Source organism: Dermochelys coriacea, chromosome 2, assembly GCF_009764565.3.
Source record: "Dermochelys coriacea isolate rDerCor1 chromosome 2, rDerCor1.pri.v4, whole genome shotgun sequence".
Classification (NCBI taxonomy): domain Eukaryota; kingdom Metazoa; phylum Chordata; order Testudines; family Dermochelyidae; genus Dermochelys; species Dermochelys coriacea.
In genome coordinates this window covers 19,067,983-19,094,761 of record NC_050069.1, presented here as the reverse complement: position 1 = coordinate 19,094,761, position 26,779 = coordinate 19,067,983, and the positions used below count along the sequence as shown (strand labels likewise).

Genomic DNA, 26,779 nt, shown 5'->3' with positions numbered 1-26,779 from the left:
AGCAAACACAATTTACACATGAGTTACCTGAAACCATTCAAAATCTGATTGAACATAATACTGGGCATTTATACAAGTTATTTTATTACCATCATACCAATAAACTTCTAATTCTATTGAATGATTAAATGTCTTCTGTTTTGCAAAGTACAGATTCAGTAAATATAAGGAGCAGGATTATCTTTATTACAAAAGAGTGTAATAGTAGTGAGAGAATTAACTGCTGAGGTGCTGGTCTAGAATGTAAGAACATTGGGGCTTTCCCTACACAGCGTTTTAAAATCTGCAGCAGGTTGTCTTACCACATCTTAGAAGTGGACATGGGACTAAAAGAACCAAAGCCCAAGAAACCAAGAGCAAGTTCTCCTCAAATTAAAAAAAGATTAGGACAATTAAAGGGCAAAAGACAAAACAGATTTTCAAAGCTATTCCCATTGACTGAAACAGGTTTTGTTTTTTTAAAAATTAACAGCAACTTAGCCTTGGGCCTATGCACAGAAAACAAAATATGATAATAAAGCTTAAAAACTTAATTATAAAATTATAAAATATTGAAAGACATACAGATTAAGAGACATACACCATTATTCTGTGTATAATCATCTTGCCACTTGCCTTTTAGCCGCCGACTGTAACCCTAACAGTATCCTAATGCAAGAGGACAAGGGGCCTATTAGTATGTGATAGTGAGTTTCAGCTGGCCTGACCAGTTCAGTGTGCCCTAATTCATAAATGTCATAAACTGATGTGTGTCATAAGAACAGAAGAATGGCCCTACTAGGTCAGACCAAAGGTCCATCTAGCCCAGTATCCTGTCTTCCGACAGCAGCCAATGCCAAATGCCCCAGAGGGAATGAACAAAACAGGAAATCATCAAAGTGATCCATGCCCTGTTGCTCATTCCCAGCTTCTAGCAAACAGAGGCTAGGGACACCATTTCTGCCCATCCTGGCTAATAGCCATTTGATGGACCTATCCTCCATGAATCTAGCTCCTTTTTGAACCCTGTTATGGGCTTAGCCTTCACAACATCCTCTGGTAAGGAGTTCCACAGGTTGACTGTGCGTTGTGTGAAGAAATACTTCCTTTTATCTGTTTTAAACCTGCTGCCTATTAATTTCATTTGGTAATCCCAAGTTCTTGTGTTATGAGAAGTAGTAAACAAAACTTCTTTATCTACTTTCTCTATACCAGTCATGATTTTATAGACCTCTATCATCTCTCTCCTTAGTCGTCTCTTTTCCAGGCTGAAAAATCCCAGTCTTAATAATCTCTCTTCATACAGAAGCCGTTCCATACCCCTATAATTTTTGTTGCCCTTTTCTGAACCTTTTCCAATTCCAGTATATCTTTTTTGAGATGGGGGGACCACATCTGAGCACAGTATTCAAAATGTGGGCGTACCATGGATTTATATAGAGGTAACATGACATTTTCTGTCCTATTATCTATCCCTTTCTTAATGATTCCCAACATTCTGTTAGCTTTTTTGACTGCTGCTGCACACTGAGTGGATGTTTTCAGAGAACTATCCACAATGAATCCAAGATTTCTTTCTTGAGTGGTAACAGCTAATTTAGATCCCATCATTTTACATGTATAGTTGGGATTATGTTTTCCAATATGCAGGGATCTATTCCTACCATCTCCAATTTGCCTCACGTACGGTCGCTATCAAGAGAATCAAAGGATGATTTTAAATTGACAAAAGCTGCATACAATTTTCCCCCTTAGAAGGCACAAACAGTATACTCCAGAAACCCTATTATTTGAACCTCTGCATTATACCTTCCTTCCTTGTCCCCTGGCACGAGACATGCCCTCTGCAGCACGTACCTGATGCTGGGGGACAAACAAGGGATTTGGAGAATGCAGAGGTTTAGATAACAGAGCAGATACCCGTGGCCAGGACTGCAAGGAGGAAGAGGATGAATCCCCAAGCTGCAGGGGAGGCAGCAAAGTTCTGTAGCAGCAGAACTGAAGAGGGCTCCCTGTGCTGCAGCAGGGCTCGTTAGACTTGATCCCTGCACATGCAAGGTGAAGGGAAACCTGCAGTCTTGATGGGGCAAAGCAAGAGTCCTGGCCAGGGATCTCTGCTCTGTCCTGCCAGGACCACAGCCCCTCTCCTCCCACCAAAGCTTGTGCCTGCAAAGATCAGATGTCACAAGATCTGTGGCAATGCAGGGAGCCCTTTGTAGCCCTGCTGTCATGGGAGTAAGCAAGCAGTGCAGAGCAGAGCCCCCAGCCCAGACCGTGAGGAGGAGGAGGAGGAGGACGACAACAACCCCTACCCGCAATGGAGGCCATCCCGCTGCTGAATGGTTCCTGCCATCTCAATTATCCGAACTCCTAATTATCCAAATAAAATCCATATCCCCGATGCTATCTGGATAATTGAGAGTACACTGTATTTGTAGATCAAATAAAGAAAATAATTATCTGTAGTGAAATGGCCATTTCTGAAACTAGCTTGTTCTTCAGCAAATAAATTCTTTAGTTTCCCCAAAAAATTTCTAGTGCAAATTTTAAAACAACATCCAATAAACGAACTTGGTGGTAATTCCCAGGGTCTTTCCTACCCTCTCTTTTATAAAGTGGAATGATAATACTAGTAGTCCAACGTGAGGGGGGGAAATCCCTGCATTATTTATATTAAAGTTTAAACAAAATCAGTCAATGTTCCTTCTCTGGCACTTTATTGCAATGTTGTTGATCAATTAAAAATTTTACTTCCTCGGTGGACACTGCTGACCAATTTGGAAGGGAACAGCGAATAGAGACTATCAGAGACAATTGTGCTAAAAGGTTAATTCATGGCCTACCATTATAAAGCACAGAAAACTATTTCTTCCAAATGTGCTTAGGGATCAGAGCCTCAATATTACTCCTGATCTTCTTGGCACCCATTACTACCAATTTCCAAAAATGTACAGAATTTTTCCATTTTGGCAGCAAACTCAGATTCCCTCCACAATGCCATGTGATGTTTCAACTTCCTTTCTTTCAGCAATTTTTTTTTAAATAAAGCTTTCTAAAATTAACTACTTTGTGTATGGAATCCTATCAGCTATCTTTCCTATCCTCCCTTGCCATAATCTGTAGCCAAAAGCAAACAAACAAACAAATAGTTTCATACCGAATTCTTTTACCCTTCAAAGGGAAATAAAAGCTCTTTTTGATAGTCAGAATAATCTAAATTCTGTAGGATATTGTTTAATATACTACAGGATACAATCGCACCACTAAGTTCTAAAATTGAAAAAAAATATTATTTTGAAATTGCCAGATAAATTATAGCATTCTTTCAATGAGCCATAGTTGCATCTTTCAGCAAAGGCTATTTGCTAAAATGATACACTGTAAAAGTCCTACGTGGTTTGTTTTCCATTTAACTAAATACTCCAACGAGTTATAATTGAACAATTTGCTGGCAACTTTTCTGCTCAGTGACCTCTGGTTGATTGGAGTTCCTAGTAACCATGAGATTCCAGCCCCGTCATGGAAAAATAGAGCCTGCTGTCTCAGAAGCCACCTTCTACTGGTTTGGAAAGAAGAAAAGGGAATCAAATCTTGTGCAGCATGGAGTATATGTCAGATAGATGGATTCTATGATAGGCTGGTCTGACCTGACAGCGAAAGGATGGCTAGAAGCACTAATGGCATTAAATAAGAGAAGCATTACCACCATCCGTTATCCAAATCTGTTAATATTCAAGGTTAGAACTACTATTAGTGATAAACACTATGTTTGGGAAGGTGGAGACAGAAAAAAAAAAAAAAAAAAAAAAGAGGTCAGCGACAATGGATGAGGAAGAGAAAGATGTGCAAAAAGGCAGTTTTCTACTCAAGGGACAGACTGCCATATCAGTTAAAAACAAAATACTGTCCTAAATACAAGTCAAATGCAATGTCAGAAATATAAAGACCAACAGGCCAGATTAGAATTCTCTGATCCAAGATAAAACTGGAACATAACAGCTATTTTCCAAGTGTTGTCCATTATATTAAAGAAACAAGATGGTTGAAGTAATCTCTTTTATTGGACCAACTTCTGTTGGTGAAAGAGATAAGCATTTGAGCTACACAGAGCGAACCTTCTGGTCTGGGAATGGAACTCAGACGATGGTCTATACAGCAGACAAAAACCCGCAGCTGGCCTCTGCCAGTTGAGTCGGGCTCACACAACACGGCTGCTACTCTGAAACAACCCAGGCTGTTTAATTGCAGTGTAGACTTCCGGGCTTGGGCTGCAGACTGAACTCTGGAACCCTCCCACCTTGCAGGGTCCTAAAGCCCAGGCTCCATCCCAAGCCCAGAAGTCTGCACAGCAATTAAACAGCCATGCAGCCCGAGCCCCACAAGCCTGAGTCAGTTGGCATGGGCCAGCCATGGGTAATCGCAATGTAGACATACCTAGAGTCACAGCTAAATACAAGGTAGAAAAGATTGTTTGGCATAAGTAGTTAACACATATTCTAAGGGACCATTCAAGGTAAAGTGGCCCCTTACCACCGCTACAGACCAATGACAAAAAAGGGAGGTTAGTGTATCACAGATTGTTGTAATAAAACATAAATCCCATGAGAGGCAAAGTGGACCACTTCACCTTAAATGGTCCCTTAGAATATGGGTTAACTACTTATGCTAAACTACCTGTTCAATCTTGTATTTAGCTGTGACAATACATTTCCCAGCCCTAAAGAAGAGCTTTGTGTAACTCCAAAGCTTGTAAAAAGAAAAGGAGTACTTGTGGCACCTTAGAGACTAACACATTTATTTGAGCATAAGCTTTTGTGAACCACAGCTCACTTCATCAGATGCATGAAAGCTTATACTCAAATAAATGCATTAGTCTCTAAGGTGCCACAGGTACTCCTTTTCTTTTTGCGAATACAGACTAACACGGCTGCTACTCTGAAACCTGTTGAAAGCTTGTCTCTCCCACCCATAGAAGAAGGGCCAATACAAGATATTACCACGTTGTCTCTTTAATATCTAGGGACCAAGACAGCTACAACACTATTGAATACATAAATCCCAGTGTCTCTACGGAGTCCATGAGTTTAGTGTTTAGCAAAGTTGTGAATTTAAGCTCCCAGGCTCATCTTTTGAAGGTGTCCTCACCCCTTTGAGGACAAGGATAGGGGTCAGATATGGAGTAATCATTTTGTGAAAAGTGTTCACCCATGGATGATATGGCGTTTTTGTCTTATTTTTCTGTGATAATTCATTCAAGAGTGTTGTGAATGTCTGGTTTTACCCACATAGTTGTACACCACATATTGCATAAGGCATATGTAGGAGCCACAGATCTTGAAAGGTGTGTTGTCGGGAGTATTGATCATTGTACCAGTGGAGAATATGTCTGAAGGTTTTGCATTCTTTGTTATGGCAAGGTCTGATGCTTCATTGAGTTGATGGGTCCTGGTCTACAGGGAGCTTGCTTTGGCTGACGAGCTTGGCAACACTGGAGGGTTGTTTGAAGGCCAGAAGAAGGGGTTCAGGAAAGATTTCTTTGAGGATGGGGTCCCCATTGAGAATGGGTTGTAACTGTTTAATGATACCCTGTATGATTCCATTGTGGGGTGGTAGGAGACAACTAGGGGTGTGCGGTCAGAGGGTTTCCATCCCCTCTATTGAAGCAACTTCTCTTGGGGTATTTGGGGGACTTGTTCCAAGATGCAGCCTACATTTCTAGTAGAGTTTCCTTTTTGGTGAAGGTGTTTTTAAGTACATTAAGGTGTGTATCCTGGATTCTCTCTTCTGAGCATATTCTGTGGTATCTGTGGGCCTGTCTGTAGATAACGGATTTCTTGCTGTGTTTGGCATTGTTACCAGATCTGTAATGGTAGATCCATAGTTAAGGTAGATTATATTATCACTGATGGAATATGGCTTCACACTGACAGACTTCTAAAATGAAAACCCATAAACTGATAGAGAGATCATAGTCTTGGTGTAAGGATGAGGACTTTTCCTGTAGCCATATTGTAAGGTCTGAGGTTTTTTTCTGCAGCTATATTAGGATGGCAGCAGACATGAGCCATGAAACAGAAAGTCACATCCTCACATTCAATCTAAGTTACATTAAAACAAAACAATGTAATATCAGGCCGTTAAGAAGAAGATCCTGCCTAATAGTACCCCACCATCACCACATAAAGAAACATTTTTAGATGGTTAAAGAAAACTTTGATTGATAAGTGATTTCTTGCCCGACAGAATGTTAACAGTTGTGACAGTAAAATCTATACTTCTGTTGTTTTGGCTTTATGGTCCCGACTTCTCTGTTGTTTATCTATGTGTTCTCTGTCTGATTCTTTGATTGTTTCTGTCGCATAACTAATTTTGCTAAGTGTAAATCAACCAATCTGGTGGAGAATGACTGGTTAAAGAATTGGTTTACAATGTATTAGGATTGGTTTGAAAATAGTTTCGTAATATTTTAGTAAAATGTTTGGTTATGGTATAGCTAAGCAAAACTCAAGTTTCACTCTATAAACGGGTCCAAAAGGAAGTTCTTTGGAACCAACTCCAGGACACAGAACCCAAGAGCAGAGCTGCCAGATCTCAACACCCTGCCAGTCACACCATGCAGAAGCTGGAGTCACCAAATGATCTAAATCTGACTGGCCACCAAGAAAAGTTCACCTGCCTATTGGGAGTGGTGAGCATTGTATGCTTAGTGTGTGCAACAATTTGGTGATTGTTAATAAATAGAGGTTAAGGATATTACTATAAGGCTTTTTCACTGGTAAAAGACCCCATAAACTAGCAAAAGATTAAGCTCTGAGCCCTAGGAATTGGGTATGGGTGGCCGTGAGCCCTAGGAACTTGGTGCCTTTCCCCGAGAGCGCTGGGAACTGGGAAAGGATGGGGTGCCTAAATCAACCAGGTTACACTTTGAGCCCTAGAAAGTAGGTAGAGCCGGGGTGTCCTAGACTGTGCGCCTTGAGCCCTAGGAACTAGGTAAAGATGGGATGCCTTATACCTTGAGCCCACGGAAGGGTAAAGGTGAGTGCCCTAGAGTACGAGTAAGAGAATTTTGTAAGTAACATTGGTAATTAGTGAAGCGGAAATTAGCCAAAATTTTGAGGAAAAACATGACTAGATAACTTTTTTTTAAAAAAGCCACTTTCACTAGATGCCCCTTTGGAGTCAAGGAGTGTGCAAGGAAAAAAGATAATTGGTGCTTACGAATTACTGGAGAAGGGAGGGAAAGCAGATTTCTCGGCTAAAGAAGAAAAAAAGCTCTTAATTGAAAATAAAAACATTTCTAACACTTTAGAAAATTGGATAAGACTAAAAAGGTTAAGAAATGTGTGAAACACCGTGAGGTGCAAGAAAGTTGCAAAGTCAGCTATGTTTAATAAAAAGGAATTAAACAATAAGCCCAACATTCAGTTAATATAATTGCTTACCTCTTTGCTACATGCAGTGAAGAGAAAAATCTAACCACCTTTCCTCTATATAGTATTCTGTCAACAGTGTCAAGGATAATTTAATTCAGTTTTTGATGGTGGTATTTAACGTCATTGTTGTCTTACAATAGTGTTACTACAATACATTGAATTTCTAAGTCATAATTGTGTGTTTATTGATAAAAGTGACATTATTAAAACTGCAACATGAGCTATATTCAGTCATATGCTATCTGAAAGGACTAAAGTACATGCTTTATTTTTAGGAAAGCTTGATTTTGGAATCAGGAAACAAATTGTTGCTCTGATCATTAAAGATAGTGCTTCCCATTTGAAGGAAGCTTTTGATCACATTAATGAAAGTGCTTTTGCCAATTCAAGAATTTTAATATTGAACACTTGATATGTTCTGAGTAAGTTAAAACTATAGTTTCAACAACCTTGAAAAGGCTTAAATTGTTTTAAGTTACATAGGATGCTTTTTTAGTTCCCCTTTTTGAGAATTTACACATACATAAACAGGACAAAATGGAAAAACAGTATGCAAACCATGTTGTCAATACTGCAAAGGCAGCAAACATGAAATTTAAGGTGATAAAAATGAACCAAATGCAAACTTAGTGTAAGTGTCACAGTTTCAGCAACGTAAAGGGTATTTTACAATGAATGCACACATGCCTTTTCCAGAGCGCAATGAGTACTGCCCTCACAAAATCATCACAACTACATAACTAGAGTCCAAAAGCAAAATTTATCTTACATTTTCAGCAACCCCCTTTTTCTGGAGTACCATTAAGTCATATAAATTTGTAGAGAAGGGAAGAAATTGGGTGCATTGCTTACCAATTATTTTAACTCACATCCAGGAAATTTAACGTTTTATCCACAGGCTTTACATAGGAGCTCAAATTATTGTATGTGAAGTAGTAATTATTTTATTTAATTCTTTTTGTCCTTAACTGACACAGGTACATCTTTTCTTATGGGAGTTCTATACATAAAAGAGCAACTTTATGTTATTAGATTGACAAGAAGAATGCCATACCCTGCAGCTTTATTTCATACTTTCATTCTCCTACCACTATGTGGAAACAAGGTTATTTTGTTTTGATTTGCTTTTTTAAATCATGACATTGTTCATTCTTAATGCTACCATACTCATTTCATGTCTGACTCACCCAGAACTATCTATGTTTCAACATGTTGTTTATGTTTCTCTATAAACATGTTATTACAATCCCTTACTTGCACTAAAGAGATTTAAAAACTACATAAATCCACTCATTGAGATAAAGATATGAAGAACAGACAGAGCACATACCATTCTAGGCTTTTTATGGGTTAAGACCAGAAACTAGAACTTGTGGCTCTCACACTTAATTGTTTATATTTTTCTAATCATACCTCTTTTTACATGAAGTACCTTAATTTGGGAGGAAAAATACACACACACACACACACTTAACTTTGTCTGCCACATGCCCAGTGTCAGATATCAGTAACCAGCTGTGCTAAGAGACCCAGCATGGAGGTAAATTTTTCAGAGCAAAACATTGCCACCCTATTTCTCCAATAGGATAGTGTTATCTTTAAATTGCTTTTAAAACCATTCACTGGAAGTGTGTAGGAAGCTTTCACTGGAAACTGAGGGTGCAAGCCAGGTTCTGCAGCATTTAATCCTTTATGAAACCAATTTTTTTTTTTAGCCTGTAAGGTTACAAAGATAACCTTCCAAAAATGAACTGAACATAAACCTTCCCTGTCGCTGCTCATAGCTTTGCCAAGTGCAGCAGAATGTAACAAGATCCAGGTCAGTTTCATGTGTTGTTCAGAATCCTGTGACCAGAGGTGAAATTGTTAATAATCATGTCAGTTTCACCTAAATGCTTTGAGTAAGGAACAATAGGACAGCAACAGAAGGCACTGGAGTTATGCACACAGAAAGAGAGAGGACCCAGAAATGAAGGCTGTAGGAGAGAGCCAAGAAGAGGTTCGCTGAGCTTGATTTACATACAAAAAAGCCACATTACTATAATATTAAGATTGCAATTTCCCAGTTTAAAAAATAAACTTGGGGGGGGGGCTGTGTGTGTGTGTGCGGAGGGGAACAAAATAGAAATTCCATCACATCACATCCTACTGACACTCATATGGTTCACGAACAGGGTTGGAACCTTTGGATTCATCACAGAGACCTCTTCTACTTGAACTAATAAAATAACTGATAGCAATAGCAGGTGATCATGATCTGTGGACTCAGGAATTTTGGGCTCCATTCCAAGATCTGGACGGGAGTGTGCTCTAGTGGGCACATTCCTGTGCCCCTGCAAACTTGACCTTTTCTGCTGAGTCTCCTCCAACATGTTCCATTCTTCTTGCCTTCCCAGTCTCTACTACTCAAGGTTCTCGTCCCAGTCACATTCTCCTTCCCACCCAGCACCAATCGCCCCAGGCCCCTTGTTCGATGGCAGTTTGCCCCCTATCCAGCCAATTGGCTCCCAGTCTCTCCCCTGGTGCCAGTCTCCTTGCCTAACCAGTTCCAGCCTACTCACAACCCTGCTTCCCAATCCCCACCTTACCTCCCCACCCAGTCCCGTCTCCATCCCCACCAAACCTTGCCCCAGTCAATCTACTCCTCCTTCTTCTGGTATGGCTTTTATCCCCTTCACATTTCACACTGCCTGGATACTTGGGAAGGCAAGGGTGGAGAAGAGAAGACATTCAGAGCAGAGAGCATAGAAGAGATAGGCTCCCTGTTCTTCATTCCAATGCCAAGCACCATCCCAGCCTGAAACAGCTGTAAGCAGCCATTACAAAAGTCCAGTTTCACATGCGTAGTCCTGGGCTGGTGGAAGCATGCTCAGTGGGGAGGATATGCAGTCTAGTCATGTGTAGGAGCTGGTTGAAGCTTGAGGGTGGCCAGTGAGTATGAAATTTTTGGAGATTTTAAACAGCTAAAAATCTAAGAAGTCTCTACTGGGCATATGTGAACTACAATTTGTAAAAGGCTTATAAATTGACCAAATAAGGGTGGATTTTCAGGTAGAGGGCTAAAGGCACATTCCTGATAAAAAGCACACCAACCCTCTTCTAAAGATATGTCTACACTACAAAGATAAATCAACCTATGTTAAGTTGACTTCAGCCACCACAGTAATTAATGCGGTGTCTGTAAGTCCACACTACCCTTCTTGGGTCAGTGGTGAGCGTTCTCACTCACTCACAGGACTGCTTCCACGACGTAAGAGGGGCGGGGTGAAGAGCTGAGAGCTCGATCTCTCTGCTCCACTGGCAGCTCCCTGCCAGAAGCCCAGCTGCCCCACAGGCTTCTGGCTGGCTGCTCTCCCCACCCCCTAGTTCCCCGCTAGGATTGAGGGGGAAGTCACCCAGGCTTCTTGCCCTGACTTCCAGCCAGGAGCAGGGTCCAGCTTCCTAGCTCACCGGGGAGCGGGGCAGCTGGACTCTAGCTGACTGGCTTTCTTGTCAATTTCATGGCTTCGCTGTGAAATTAACAAGAATCATAGCCAACAGCCAGTGTAAGCAATACAGTTTTTACTTTACATTGGGTCGTCCTAACTACACTGATACAAGCCCTACGCCTTTTGTTGGGGTAGTTTTATTATGTTGTCATACCAGGGGAGTTACATCGGTGGGGGGAGCATTTCAGTGCGTACCCTTGCACTGTTTTGTTCACAAAAGCCACTTCTGTCGACAAAGCTGTGTAGTATAGACAAAATTTCAAGTCCCAGATGCAAAACATTGGAACACTAGAGCATTTCAAAGAAAAGGTCACCAAAATATATATATATATATATATATATATATATATATATATATATATATATATTTTTTTTACCATGGACTAGACATATATTTTAACCTATGTCTCATTTTCGGGAACAGCTGAACTGTTTTGGATGAACTTTTCCTGAAAATTCAGCCTGACACAGACACCAGGCATGGAAAATTTCAACTCAAATAGAGTTTGGCAAAGTTTTAAGCAACTGAAAACAAGGTCTTATTATGGGAACTGTTAGGCAACATTAATAAGTTGATGGCACTACCAGGCCTTCCTATAATAAATGCCAAAACAGTATAATTTTATGATCCACATTTATCAGAAAGCCACTACGATTAAACAACTGACAACTTAATTGCTTAGGACTAATTTCATTATTGTTAAAAAAAATGAAAACCTTTAAAAAAATAAAGCTCCCAATAAAACCATCATTTATTTTCTAGACTATAAAAGATACTGCAAAAACTTTCATCGACACTCAGCCAGGAGACTTATATTGGCCCATGTTACTTTACCTTTATTGCACAATGCTAACAGAACACTAAGCAATTCATTCAGTCATTTATTCAACAGTGATGTAAAAAATATTGACAATTAAGCATTTTTAAAAGGTAATATCACACTGAAATATCATACAACAGGCTCTCCATATTGATTTTTAGCAAAGTAAGTAAAGATTCAGACATACTGTATATTTAAAAAGAGGAAATGCTTTTGTCAAATACACAGCAACCTTGGTTTACTATGTAAATTTGAAACAGGAATGTTTTTCTTTTAAAAAACTTTTATGCCAAACTCTAAATTACTATTCAGCTACATACTGTGTAACTTAAGTCATAATGACAGGCAACAATTACTAACAGATGATGTATTTAAGGTAAAACTTTAACTGTAACATTTTATTTCTTCCAGGTGGGGAATAAATCTCATAAGGTTCTAAAGTGCTATACAAGTTTAATACACATTTTATAATGTCATACATGTTGCCGCAACATTTCCAAGGCTTGATATATTTTGAATGAATACAGTAAAGTGACAGATTAAATATTATTTTGAACTCTGATTTTGGTAATCCTTGACTGGTCAAATGTGCATATATTTCCATAGTTATTCGCATCACATAGCAATACAAGGCTAAGATAAGTGGATAAGTACTATAATTGCTTATGGTGCCTTCCAATTAACCTCAGTTGCCTACATTTATAGAGACACTGAGTTAAAATGCAGCAAATTGTTTAAATAGATGGAATTTTAGCCCACTGTTGCTCCTTCAGACACAAAAAAAGGCCAATTTGTTATACATGAAAGGAGGTATAAAGACTCTAGAAAAGCTCCAAACTCTAGACCTGGGTTTGAAAAGCCAATTCACTGTAGGGAGTGGGAAATATTCCCTAACGGACATGAAAATGGAAGCTAATTTCTTAAAATTAAGTTTACTGAAAAATGCATTTTAGCCGTTAAAAGTCACAAAAATAATCTTCCCACTATAAACCTGCACAGGTCTGTGGACAATTAGAACTAATGGTATTTGATGCAGTAATCACTGTCAATCATTCCAGAGATAATAAAACTAGCTTTGTATCTCAGCACAGGTTAAGAGACAGGGAATGCCTCTCTTGACCAATAGTAAGAAACACTACAGTCCCTCTTTCCCCAAAAGGTTCTGTAAGGACAGTGACTAGTGTAAATGTGGGCAGAAGAAGAACCAAGAGACATGAAGGATGCCAGGCATGACTGCAAATACTGTCATTTTTCTTAATGTTCAAAATTACATCTTTGCTTGATCAACCTACATCTCACAAAAAACTCTAAGCCCTTTCATCGAGTCAGCTGCTCTACAGCAGCTTTTGGGAATCACTCATTTATTTCCATGTAGCACATATCAGAAAAAATCCTTCATGTTGACAGTTCATGCAACTCAATCCTCAAGTATATCAGCAAAAAGAGAGGACTCTGACAACCAGTAGACAGTTCTATACAGAACTGCAGGACTCTTGTAGCAGACTTTAGGAGTCACTTAAGGTATGCCAATGGGATTCATTTACAGGATCTACCATGTTGAGGAAATGCTGAGGCATTTAAGATAAAACATGTTTCTGGGAAAGCACACTGTCTCACCATCTTTCTCATACAAGAAAATAATTAATTATGCCAATACTATAATTTTGCCTGAGGGACAGTAATGCAGTACAGTAGTGGTTGTTGACAGAATTAAAGATACCATCTGCCATCAAAACCAGACCTCAGGCTGAGGGAAAGGAGTGTTTTTGCAAGGTACATTTATTTTACTTTTGGCAGTAAACAGAAGTAAGACACTATCCACCAGTGAAGATTTTGTATGGTACTATGAAAAGTGTGGCAGGTCAGTCACCATTGGTTAACAATGTAAGTTCACAGTAAACATAGGCATGACCAAAAAAAAAAACCCAACAAAAAACTAAGCATATCAATCACACTGATGTGTTCAGTTTTGAGAAGTTACATTTTCATGAGACTAAAAAAAAAAAAAAAAAGAGACAGACACAAGACACCTTAAAAGAAGATAAGCTAAGCAAGGTAACAAAAAGCCTTGTAAGTAATAATAAAGTTATGTTTTTACTATTCCCACAGTTAACCTGATTGAATGTACCAAACACTTTAGATAGGATCAGGAAAACCCTCATTTAAAAATACTAAATCTCCATCAACACTTGCAATAGCACAGAGGAAACCATGACCAAACCAAGGTAAAGCCCATGATTACAACTTTTCTCACTTTCCTATACTACTTACAGGGACATTATCAACTTGTACTTGTGCCTGAAAATATTTTACCTACTATTGTTCAAGCAACGCCTAAAATCACCGTAAGCGAAAAATTAGAGAAAAACACTTCTCTGTTTATGCTTTTGTCCTGACTTATGTAAATAGTGTCATTGTTTCTTCTGTGTAGGCATTTTTTCTTTGTATGGGTCTTTCACGCTAAAGTTATGCAAGTAGGCAAGATGGAAGAAGGGCTGTTTGAAGTTTCAGGAGAGAAGTTCAATCAAGAGAATTTGTAAAAAGAAAAGGAGTACTTGTGGCACCTTAGAGACTAACGAATTTATTTGAACATAAGCTTTCGTGAGCTACAGCTCACTTCATCGGATGCAAGAGAATTTGTATACTTGAAATGTGTACTTAAGTGTCCTGGGAGAGAGATCTGGAGAACTGAAAAGAAGAACTCAAGGTGCATGGGCGACAGTGAAAGAGGTGGTAGGCGTACTGTAGGATCAGCAATTAAGTAATAAACTGAAATGAAACGTGTATGCTGCATGTGTTTGTCCCTGCCAGTTCTATGGTTTGGAAATTGTGGGACTTCCAAAGATGGAAGAAAAGAAGAGACACAGGTAGTAGAAGAAAATATACTGAGAAGAATGGCAGGCAAACAGATTGTAGACAGTGCACATGGAAGAAATTAAGAGGAAGATGAATTTGGGACTCTTGGTGACAGGCTGGAGAGCACATGTTGAGGTGGTCTGAACATGTGACAGGACAGGGAAGAAGAGGACAGCCGAAAGGGACATGAAAGACCAAAAATACAATGAAAAGACTGTGTCAAGAGAAGTTTGTAGGGAAAAAAAGGACTGGCACTCCAAGACCTACGAACCTGTGCCATGAACTGGCAGGACTGGCAAAGAATTGTGGGCACCTCTGACCCCAAGCAAATGGGAAAAGGAGTCAACACGGGTCTTTCACGTAATAGGGGAAAGAAATAGATTATTAAATACAGGAAAATGCGACAAACCATAAAAATTGTCTCACACAAGGGAAGGTGTAATATCTATAAACATTAGCTGAGCAATTTTAAAATTGACTATATTCAAGTGGATAGAGATACGTAATAGAGCATAGAAGGACTAAGTAATACTTAAGTCTGTAAACTATTGGGTTGCAATCTATATCACAGGCACGATACAAAATAAAGTTGCATAAGGAAGAGTACCTTTATGTTATTCAAATGAGACTTGAAATTAGATTGAGTTGAGACAGAGATGGCAGGAGCGCCAGAAATAAATCCGGCAGCCACTCAGTTTTGCTTTGGGGTCTATACAAGTTTTCTGTGGATTCTATATCTCAAGACCATACATTTTAAGAATCTGCCTGATGACACTATCACTGCTGAGCATTCTGAAATATCATTACATCCCACACTTGTCACATTTTCCCTCCCACCCCCAAACAATCAGTAAGAGTTTGCATTATCTAGGGATACACAAAATCAAAGCAGAGGAGTTTTCTTTAATGTGAAAAATATTCAAACTAAATACATTTTTTCCAAACAGAATTATAATTATGATCATTTTAACTAAATATTTCATTTTGGAATAATTATAAATGACTTCTAGTATTCTCCCCCATTCAAACTACAGTTTAGTATCCTATTGTGTGTAATACAGGTCACTACATGCATCCCCTTTTTATCTGCAAATGCTAGAACTGATTTTGCCAGGTTATTGCAATATACCATACTTCCTTGGCATGCACAGAATATAGCGCATGGCAGTTTGGCATTGTTACAGCCACATCTCATAGATTTACAAGGTGCACTGCTCTCACAGGAGCACTTGATTAACTTCAAAATGTCTGGAGGAGCAAGAGCAGCATTCTGCAGAGGCAGCTGTGTACCTGTACTCAACTGATGCATTCTGCTTGCTTCTGTAGCTCTGCTAGATCTTGTAACACTTTGTACCTGTAGAAGACAAAGTCTATATCACCTGCTGCTAGCTTGTGTTCAACATAGACTCTGAACCTTGTCAAAGTCCTTGATGATATCACTTGCTGGCCAGTATAATACCCAAAGAATTGTGGAACTTCAGTGACTGTGCAGGTGATATCTTGTGAAGTATGTCTAGCTGACTCCTCCATCTGCAGCTACTTCTTTAGGTTAGATTTGGCCTTAGCAATCCTCATGTAACCACAGTCAATGAACACTGACACTGGCACAAGAAGCCATGTGAAAAGATATTCTTGATGTGAATCTTTTGTGAATTTGCTTGTAGGCCTATCAGTCTTGAATAGATAAAGTTGGTGTCAAATAGCTGTGTTGGACCAACCATTGCATGCTTTTTTTTTTTTAAATCACTGCTGGTGTCTCTATCATCCTTGGTATTGTGTTACAGAACCAGATGGGTTATGTTCAAATTCTTGCATTTGTTAAATGTCGACTGTGTTTCACCTACACTGACTGATGGTGGTGCCACTCTAAAAACAATGTTTACTATTGCCTCCGAGTGCTTAGTGGGCTCTAAAGGATCCACACATGGCTCTAGCTTCTCACTAATGGCTTCTCTGTCCATTGCATCTGCAGCAATCCTTGACTTCTTTGTATAGCTCTTGTATTGCATTTGGTGTATGTTTGGTTTATAATCTGTTAATGTCTCTAATTGTCCAGTATTTGAAAATTATTTGTCATGAGTGAATATGTAAGAATTTGTTGAGTGAGCATACTCAGAGTACAAGAAGAATATACCTTGTGTCTCCATTCGGGGAGGGAGGTGGGCACGGGAAGGGGCAAGGGATGATGTACTAGCAATGTATACAAAACATATGGAACAATTAGTTACAACGCACACAACAAAATATTAGTGTGACTTTTTCATTAAAAGTAATTGCAATTCAATTAAAGTGGTTTCACTCTCACATGAATCAGGAGGGGGTGATAATAAGTACTCATATTTCAGAAAGCTCAACGGTGACAAAGTGTTATGAGACAGGTTTTTTTTATGTAGGGTCTTAAAATACAAAATACACACACACACACACACACACACACACACACAAAAACCCACCATACACTCTATGGACACTAAAACAAAATACTGCCAAAAACTTGTATTTGGCTACCAGCCTCCGTTCTTGTGTGTGAGAGAGTATAATAGGGTAAATTTAAAACTGGTCCTGAAATTAAATTGAATCTAATGAAGCTAATGCTAGAATTCACTTCGTCATGCTACTCTGAATGCATGAGAAAGCGAAGAGTAAATTTCTGCGTATGATGGAGAGCCCAAAGCAGAAGCAGCAACAGTACAAGCAAAAAGCGATGAAGGTGTAGATGAAGATTATAGCAAGATTTTCATTTGTGATGAAGAATACTTCATTTGCCCAAGAGAAGCACTACTGAGTTGATATGGAGTGGAAATGAAGCTATATGTTTACCTGGTCAAGATAAAAACAAGTTACTAAAAAAGATGTCAAAAGATACATGCAACTAATAATCCTACACATTATCTATTGTAGGAAAGAGATAAGCATGATTTTTAACTGATGCACTCTTATTGGGATATGTTACATCCAGTACCAACTTGTAGATCTTCAAAAACAAACAACAACAACAAAAACCTGAAGACCAAAATATTTCAACCTGGGGGGGGAAATTGTTTTTAAGCTTTGTTTACATTTATTAAAAATTAAGACCAAAAAGTGAACATGGGCAATAATATACAAGGGAATATCCATGAACAGCAGCTTAAAAGACAGAACTCACTCTTTGATGCTACATTTAGGCCTGGTCTAGCCTGGTGATTTCAACCATCAGTATAGCTGCACTGGTGCAAATCCCTAGCACAATCATGTAAAGCTGCAATTTGCCCTAGTGTCATTTACACAGATTTCAAATAGGAATAATGACACAAGTGCACATTGTGGCTTAAACTGTCTGCACTCGGAGTTTGCATCAGTGCAGCTATAGTTACGGAAGGTCTGCGTTGGCCAAAATCTTCTGTGCAGATAAGGCCTTAATAAAGATTTGATATTATGTCTTTGTATTCTGCTATAAAAAGACCGCCAATAAATAATTAAAATAATTCATGTTTATTATCCTCCAAGTAACTAGAAACCACCACTAGTTTCCTTCTAGACACTACCTTCTAAATGGCAGAGTCAATTTCTATCACTGTATTGCTCAATAATTCATTAGTGCTCAATAGGAATATTCCCTGCCTCTCTGTGTCTTTACAATATCAATACCCAGTATCCGTCCTGTGAGTGAGGTCTAGGAACTTAGTTCACGGTATTTGCTGTTGTATCGAAACTATCTACATATTTGCCCTGCAATATTTTTAACATGCTTTGCCATGATTTATTTGGATGGCATAGTCACACAATGGTCCATTACAGTTGAAGACAACATAGAAATTTTTAGAAGAGGAAAGCTTTTGGGGCATAGACCATTTCTTACTATACAAGTGCACACCACCTAGCACAATCGGTTCTTAATCCAATTAGAGCTTCTGAGAACTTTTTAATACAAATGCATTTAAAGATAATAAGAATACCTTACTAACAGCTTTCTGCTTATTTACACTCCCTTGTTATAGTTTGACTTAGACTAAAAGTATTTTACTTTCCTATTAAACACTGGTTACTGGCATGGAATAGTACCTGTATGCTACCCCAAAAGTGGATACATTTTAGAGGTGAAGCAAGAGCATCTATAAAGCACTCTGGAATTATTCCTGGTAAAGATACTAAGGAAAGTGACAGGAGACAGGAAGTGGAACACTAAAAAACCTCTTAAATCCATGCACTTTGATAAAGAGCAATTTATCAGAGAGAGCGCACAACCAGGAAGATATTTGGATTCAAGTTCTAGCCCTGCCAATAATTTACTATGTGACCTTAGATAACCATTTAATCTTTCTTCCCCAATTCCCTACCACCCCAATTCAGAAAACAGGGATAATGCTGCCTTAACTCACTGGTATGTTGCAAGTCTTAGTTCATTAGTGTTTGTAAAGTGCTCTGAAGTATAAAAGCATAAACAATTAAACAATTTTCCATTTTTGTGTAAAGAGACAGTGATGTGTAAAAGAGTCCACATGTTCAATTTATAATATGAGAGAGCATGGAGTAAAATGTAATCTGGGTGAGAATATAATACCATGACTGAAATTACAAAATTATTTTCCTGTGTAATAGAGGGAGGATCAATGCATACCTGAGAACAATAACAATACTTTGCACTTATATAGCACATTCCATCAGAGGCATTAAAAATGGTGTACAAGTTTTAAATGAACAATGAGACTCCATCATTACATCAAAAAAAACAAACAAACAACTGGCATCTGTCAAACTGTTACTACCACAAGGTCTAGGATGCTGATGAGGTTGCACAGAAAATGAAAAGGGAGAAAAATACCAAGAATCTTCACAGAAGCAGTCTACATACAAATATTTAGATGTCAAAAATGTCACTTAGTATTTTCATGAGCAGTGATTCAACTGCAAAGTGACAAAGGCTCTGAATTACATTTCTTCCACATGTTCTTAAATCAAAAGCAAGAGAAAATTAACGTCCTGTGAACTGGATTTTATCATTTCCATTTATTAAAAAAAAATTGAATTACTTTCTTTCATGGTTTAGGAATTTACCTGAACCCTAGATGGAATTATAGCCCTGTGAGTCAATCACCTACTCCTATGATAATATTTTATTATGCTGTCTAAACTTCAGGATATTACCAATACTACCATAAATTCACGAGTGAACTCTAGATAAACCATTGAATATTTTAGTCCTAGCTTTTTAGAGAAACTAGATGTCCTTTCAATAAGCTTAGGGTCAGTCGGGCGGGGGCGGGGGCAGGTCAGAGGGGGTAAGTTGGACGGGGCCGGGGCCGGGGCCGGGGCGCAGGTCAGAGGGGGTCAGTCGGGCGGGGGTGCAGGTCAGGGGGTCAGTCGGGTGGGGCTGGGGGGGACAGGTCAGAGAGGGAACAGAGAGCAGAGAGGATCAGTTGGGTGGGGCTGAGGGGGGCAGGTGAGAGGGGGTCAGTCGGGCGGGGCCGGGGGCAGGTGAGAGGGGGTCAGTCGGGCGGGGCCGGGGGCGGGGCCGGGGGGCAGGTGAGAGGATCAATGTGGAAAGGAGGAAATGAATGGAAGGATTAAGAAATTTGAGAGAATACTTAATGAAGAGAAAACACAACGGGAAGGGATGAAAGAATTAGAGTTTAGTGAGGGTCAGTGAGAAGGGATGGGATTTGGTCACCAGTGTTTGACTGAGAGCAAGGCAGCAGATGCTAGGAACCAGGCCCTAGACAACAGGTAGAGGATCAGTGGAGAGAGAGGATAGATGACTGGGAGGTTGAACATAGGGTCAAAGAGTGGCCTGTGATTGAAAAACTGGCCAAGAGGACAGTCAGGGAAGATGTAACTGATGAGAGTTGGCTGGAAAAGGGAAAAAGAAGTGGAGGGAGGGGAACTAGGGTCAGTGTGGGGAGGCAGGAGGAAAAAATGTTGAGGGGAACCAGCTTAGGATAATTGGCAGTGGGGCCAACAGGGTGAGGCAATAGATGAAGTCAGTGGGGCAGTTAAAGGAATAAGAAGAAGCACAGTTGACTTAGGATGGGAGGCAGGTGTGTTTGAGTGGGGGTGAGAGAGAGAGCATGCATGGTTAGTGAGAATAAAGAAAAGTGGGGGGTCCTGGTCAGCAGAGAGATGATGTGGGAAACAGCAGGAGGGCATAGGAGAAGAATGAAAGGATGGGGTCACTAAGAAGATGATGGGGAAAATCAGTGTGCGTACGTATGGCAGGGAAGAGCCAGCATGAGCTCAGGGAGCAGGCTGCGAACGGAAATCACAGAGCAGGGCTGAGGCCAAGTGGAAGGGATGGGGCAGCTGCGATAAGGAGTCAGTGAGGCCGATATGGAGAGCAGGAAGGGGGCAATGGGGAAAAGGGGGTGGAGCTGAGGTCAGGGTGGGTACAAGGAGCAGAGGGGATTGGTGGGGGCGGGACTGAAATGAGGGAGCAGTATCAGGGGAGCTCAGTGAGAGAAGCAGGTCTGGGGAGCAGAGGGGATCAGGGGAGGTCAGGGAGAGAAGCAGGTATGGGGAACAGAAAGGCTTAGTGGGGGTAGATCTGAGGTGAGGGAGTGGAGTCAGGGCAGATCAGAGAAAGAGACGTGTGCAGAGAGCATAGGGGGTCGGGGTGAGGTGAGGAGGCAAGTAAGGAGCCGAGAAGGTCAGTGGGGGATGGGAGGGACTGAGGTGATGGAGCAGGGTCGGGGGAGATCAGAGAGGTGATAGGTACAGGCAGTAGAGAGTGTCATTGGGGATGGGGTGGGAGCAGGGCTAAGGTGAAGAAGTGGGATCAGAGCAGATCAGTGAGGGAGGCGGGTGAGGAAAGCAGAAGGGATCAGTGGGGTGGAGCTGAGGTAAGGGGGCAGGATCAGGGGAGGTCAGTGAGGGAAGCTGGGATGGGGATGAGATAGTCAATGGGGTGGGGCTGAGGGCTCAGGTGAGGTCAGAGAAAAGACAGGTACGGGGAGCAGAGAGGGTCAGTCGGGTGGGGGCGGGGCTGGGGGGCAGGTCAGAGAGGAGCAGGGAGCAGAGAGGGTCAGTTGGGTGGTGGCAGGGTTGGAAGGCAGGTCAGAGAGGGGACAGGGAGCAGAGAGGATCAGTCGGGTGGGGCTGAGGGGGGCAGGTGAGAGAGGGTCAGTCGGGAGGGGGCAGGTCAGAGGGGGTAAGTTGGGCGGGGCCGGGGCGGGGGCAGGTCAGAGGGGGTCAGTCGGGCGGGGGGGGCAGGTCAGGGGGTCAGTCGGGTGGGGCTGGGGGGGACAGGTCAGAGAGGGGACAGGGAGCAGAGAGGATCAGTCGGGTGGGGCTGAGGGGGGCAGGTGAGAGAGGGTCAGTCGGGCGGGGGCGGGGGCAGGTCAGAGGGGGTCAGTTGGGCGGGGCCGGGGGCGGGGGCAGGTCAGAGGGGGTCAGTCGGGTGGGGGGGCAGGTCAGGGGGTCAGTCGGGTGGGGCTGGGGGGGACAGGTCAGAGAGGGGACAGAGAGCAGAGAGGATCAGTCGGGTGGGGCTGAGGGGGGCAGGTGAGAGAGGGTCAGTCGGGCGGGGGCGGGGGCAGGTCAGAGGGGGTAAGTTGGGCGGGGCCGGGGGCGGGGGGCAGGTCAGAGGGGGTCAGTCGGGCGGGGGGGCAGGTCAGGGGGTCAGTCGGGTGGGGCTGGGGGGGACAGGTCAGAGAGGGGACAGAGAGCAGAGAGGATCAGTCGGGTGGGGCTGAGGGGGGCAGGTGAGAGGGGGTCAGTCGGGCGGGGGCGGGGGCAGGTCAGAGGGGGTCAGTTGGGCGGGGGGGCAGGTCAGGGGGTCAGTCGGGTGGGGCTGGGCGGGACAGGTCAGAGAGGGGACAGAGAGCAGAGAGGATCAGTCGGGTGGGGCTGAGGGGGGCAGGTGAGAGGGGGTCAGTCGGGCGGGGCCGGGGGGCAGGTCGGAGGGGGTCAGTCGGGCGGGGGGTCAGTCGGGCGGGGGGGCAGGGCGGGGGGTCAGTCGGGTGGGGCTGGGGGGGACAGGTCAGAGAGGGGACAGAGAGCAGAGAGGATCAGTCGGGTGGGGCTGAGGGGGGCAGGTGAGAGGGGGTCAGTCGGGCGGGGGCGGGGGCAGGTCGGAGGGGGTCAGTCGGGCGGGGGGGCAGGTCGGGGGGTCAGTCGGGTGGGGCTGGGCGGGACAGGTCAGAGAGGGGACAGAGAGCAGAGAGGATCAGTCGGGTGGGGCTGAGGGGGGCAGGTGAGAGGGGGTCAGTCGGGCGGGGCCGGGGGGCAGGTCGGAGGGGGTCAGTCGGGCGGGTGGCAGGTGAGAGGGGGTCAGTCGGGCAGGTGAGAGGGGGGCGGGGCCGGGCACCGGAAGGGGTCGATGGGGAGAGGCGGCGGGTGAGCGTCGCGGAGCGGAAGGAGCCGGGGCCAGGACGCAGGTCCCGGAGGAGTGGCGGCGCTTGGCGGGGGAGGGGCGGGTGCCGAGGTCACTGACGACGGGGGAGCCGAGCCGAGCCGAGCCGAGCCGCCCGCTCCGCCCCCGGCAGCTGCGCCCCGCCTCGCCCGCCCCTGACACTCACCGAGCCGCCCCAGAGCGGGCGTGGATGGAAGCCGGAGCCGCCTCTCCCGGCTCGGCTCGAGGCAGCGCCGCGGCCGGAGCCCCCGCTGCGGGGACAGACCGATCGCGGCAGCACCGGGCAGCCGCAGGGAACAGGCTGCAACCACCAGGGAGACCGTGCGGGCGTGCGAATGACCCGGATGTACCGGGGGCAGCAGGCAGGTGATTGCGCCTGCGCGGCGGCGGCCTTCACGTTGCGCATGCGCATACACCTGCCTAAACCCTGCGTATCTCGGTGTCCGGACTGGTTTGGAAAGTGAGGCGGGAGGGCACGGCGCCACCATTTTCGGCTGCTTCCTCTTAGCCTCCCGCCCGGAACTACCGGCACGAAGGCCCGGAGGGCAGCGTTGGGGCTGTGCAGTGCCCTAGGGGAGCCGGTCCCTGGGGACACTCGGGGGACACGGCCCCCTTCCAGGCGGGGTGCCTCTACCATCCCCCGGCCTGCTGCCCTGGGAAGGAAGGAGCAGGATTTCTATCAGATGCGGCCCGTTTCACAGGAGGGGTAGGGCTGGTAATGCCTGCTTGGGCAGCACCTGCTCGACCCAGGCCTTGCTGCTAGGGGGCCCCTGGGCCCTGGCTAGACCAGCCCAAGGCAGAGCTCGCAGAGCTTTTCCCTTTGATGCCCCTAAGGCACCAGTTTCCAAAGGCGTAGTCGTGCCATCCGCAGGTGGGGTCAGGGGGCTCCCAAGCAGGCAGAAGAGGCCCTTTTGCTCTGCACAGCCTGTCCCTGTATATACGGTGCATGCGAGGTATGCCCAGCCTGCCCTTCCACGCCCCAGGCGTGCAAGGGCACAAGGTGTAGAGGACACCGTTTTGTAGAGCAAAATGGCGTCCTTCAGGCAGCGTGACCTAACATGGGTCATGCTGTGCGGAGGACACAGTCTTGCTCTTCAAAATGCCCTTCTCCATGCTCTCTGGGGTCCCGGCCAGAAATTCTTCTTTCGAATGAGGTTGTGCTGGCAAAAAGCTTGGGAACCCCTGCCCTAAGTTGAGGAAGGAGTACAACTCCTTGGCTTGTGCCAACCCATAGGATTGTCAACTCCAAGCATTCCATTTTAAATAATTTAAAAACAAAAAACCACACACAAATTTTTTCCCAAATAAAGCGGATTGCAAGATCTGGGCAAAAAGCTTAAATCCTGCCCTGAACTCAGTGTGGGCAGGGCCCCATGCTGGTGGGGGAATACCATTGCAGCATTGCTGCCTCAGTGACCAACCTGGCCTTGCTATCCACTTGCAGTAAAATACAAAGCACATAATGCATTTTTTAAAACTCTGCTTACTATTTGATTTTTTTATAAGTGTTTTAAAAACTTAAATGCCTTTTTTTAAAAATCTTCACAGCCACACACACCCCTTTAATACTATTTGCATCAAAACCAGTTCTTGGTCTCCTAGGAGTTCACTTGCTCTTTTCTGATTGTTCCTTGTTTGGAGTCATGAACATCCTTTTTTGACACAGTGACTGTGGAAATTGTTAGGTTGTCACACGCTGTGGATTACGAGACTTCACATGTAGGCTAAGCTGCAGGAGCAGATGAGCGAAACAGAGATCCTGTTTTCTGGGCAGCAGCCTTTAGAAAGAATGCACACACACAAAAGGGGAAGAGAGTTTTTTTTTTCTGATATCCAAGAGGCCTTAGCTGGTCTTTAGCATGGCTGCATCTTCTGAAGCCAAACACTCTTTTAATATTTAAAATTTGGCATTGCTGCATTACCAGCTCTATAGAGTGGTAGCCACACAATAGAATAGGCAAGCTGCCTTTAATGCCAAGAGTCTCAACAATAATAATTTCAAGGCTGCTAGCTTCTGATTTTCATACAGTTCCTGAATCGCAGCGCAGCACAGGTGGGCAAAAGGACAGAAGTAGTAAAATGAGAAAGCAGATGGCTGGCTCTAAGGCTTTGGGTCTTCATAAACACAGCATTAAGATGAAAAGCAGCACTATGGGCAGAGGTGATTTGTTTTAGAGTAACCACACAAAGCTAGGAGAAGTGTAGTCACCTGGTTCTGCTACTTCCTCTTCAAAAAAGAGAGGAACTCAAGTTTAATGCTGGAACTGTCAATAGCAATGACAACCCCACTTTAGTAAAGAGAGTGAGGAATAGAAAACTCAGAGATTCAGATCATAGATATGTGCTCACTTTATTATTACCATTGCTTCTGGCAGGACAAGAGCATATGTCCACTCATGCTGCTATCTATACTCTGATATACTATACAAAACTTCTACACAAACTGGTAGGAACTAAGGGGGGATCCACAAAGGTACTTAGGCTCCCAAGTCCCATTTTTAGGCACCACAGCACTCCACAAAACTCCTGCTCGACTGTCGCCTAACCTTGTAGGCCTCGACACTCACTTTGCACCAAAGGGGTTTTTTTTTTTCCTCTGGGCACCTACACTGCAGCCTCACTCTAGGTGCCTCTATTCTGCCCGAGCAGGCTCACTGCTGCCTCACGATAGGCGTCCGAGCACCCATTTCCCACCTCAGCCCCTAAGCGATTCACAAACCAGGAAAGATAGACATTTCGCTGCTCAAGTCACATGTGGGGGCCTGATCTAGTAGGCAGCCTCTGAGCATGCCTACTGGATTTGGCCCCTCGGGCAAGTTTACACAAACACAGAATGACTGCCCCCTGTCCCCAGGCTCTCCTTTCTCTGGCTCATTTAAATATGCTATTGTTTAATTAAAGCAGAACAACTTGAAGAGGAGAGATTGAGGGAGACCATTCCATAGCCCAGTGGAGAGGCAATCACCTGAGAGGTGGCAGATCTCTGTTCATATTCCTCCTCCTCGGGAGGAGCAGGGGACTTGATCTGGGGCCTCCAAAATCCTGGGTGTGAGCACCCTATCTACTAGACCAAAGGTTATAAAGGAGGGCCTCCTCGTCCCTCCCCCGCTGTTTTGTTTCAGGTCCCTCATGCACCTCAGGTAGCCAAGCACCTATCTTCCCCCAGTTCATGGAGCACTAGCAGAGCTACATGCCTCCCTGCAGCCCAGATGTAAATGCCTATCTGAGAGGGGCAGGGCTTTGCACACACACCTCTGGTTGGAGTCTCCCATGGGCTACTTTAGGCAGTTCCCCGTCTAGCATGCTGGCTTTGTGGATCGCATTCTAAGGCACCTATCTGTCCTCATTTATAGTAGAGGGAGCCTAGGTGCTGAACTCAGGCTTTGTGGATCACAATATTGTTCCTGTGACTTTCTGGGCCCCTAAAAGTTAGCACCAGGACGGTCAGCATTGCAATACCCAAGTCCCTTCATGGATCCAACCCTTAGAGCTGTGCATGGATATGTGGACTCAATGCTGGGCAAACTAAAACCTTTAATATATATTTATAGTGGATCCTTGGGCTCTGAGTGGCTGCTTTACAGTGCACTGGTTGGCATACTTCACCCACAAAACCTGTCTAAACAGCCCAGAGAGGATCGCTCCAGTGCAAGGGTGATCCTCCAGTGGCATATGGCCAACATGGGGGCTTGCATGCCACAAAATCCAACCTCCTGCTGCCATAGGCATGATTAGAGAAAAGGAGAAGTCAGCATGCCCCCTAGGCTATGCTGATCCTGGGCTTTGATTTTGGTCCTTGTGACCACTAAAAGTCTGTGTACGACCCAAGGGCAGGCTGTTCTAAAACAGTACAAGAAAGAAGAGATTCATCGAGCA

General features: G+C 43.7%; 1 protein-coding gene across 6 annotated transcripts in view; it reads right to left on the bottom strand.

Moving 5' to 3' along the window:
* CYRIB (CYFIP related Rac1 interactor B) overlaps positions 1–26,779 on the bottom strand; it is a 140,320-nt gene that overhangs the window by 94,993 nt on the left and 18,548 nt on the right. For 3 of the 6 annotated variants that reach the window (XM_038389918.2, XM_038389913.2, XM_043507347.1), the window contains exon 1: positions 23,070–23,130. The exons of 2 other annotated variants lie outside the window; for them this stretch is intronic. The gene's annotated coding sequence lies outside the window, so the exon portion shown is untranslated. Of the gene's footprint in view, positions 1–23,069; positions 23,263–26,779 lie in introns of those variants that run through there. One more of the 6 variants, XM_038389909.2, reaches the window with a different exon arrangement.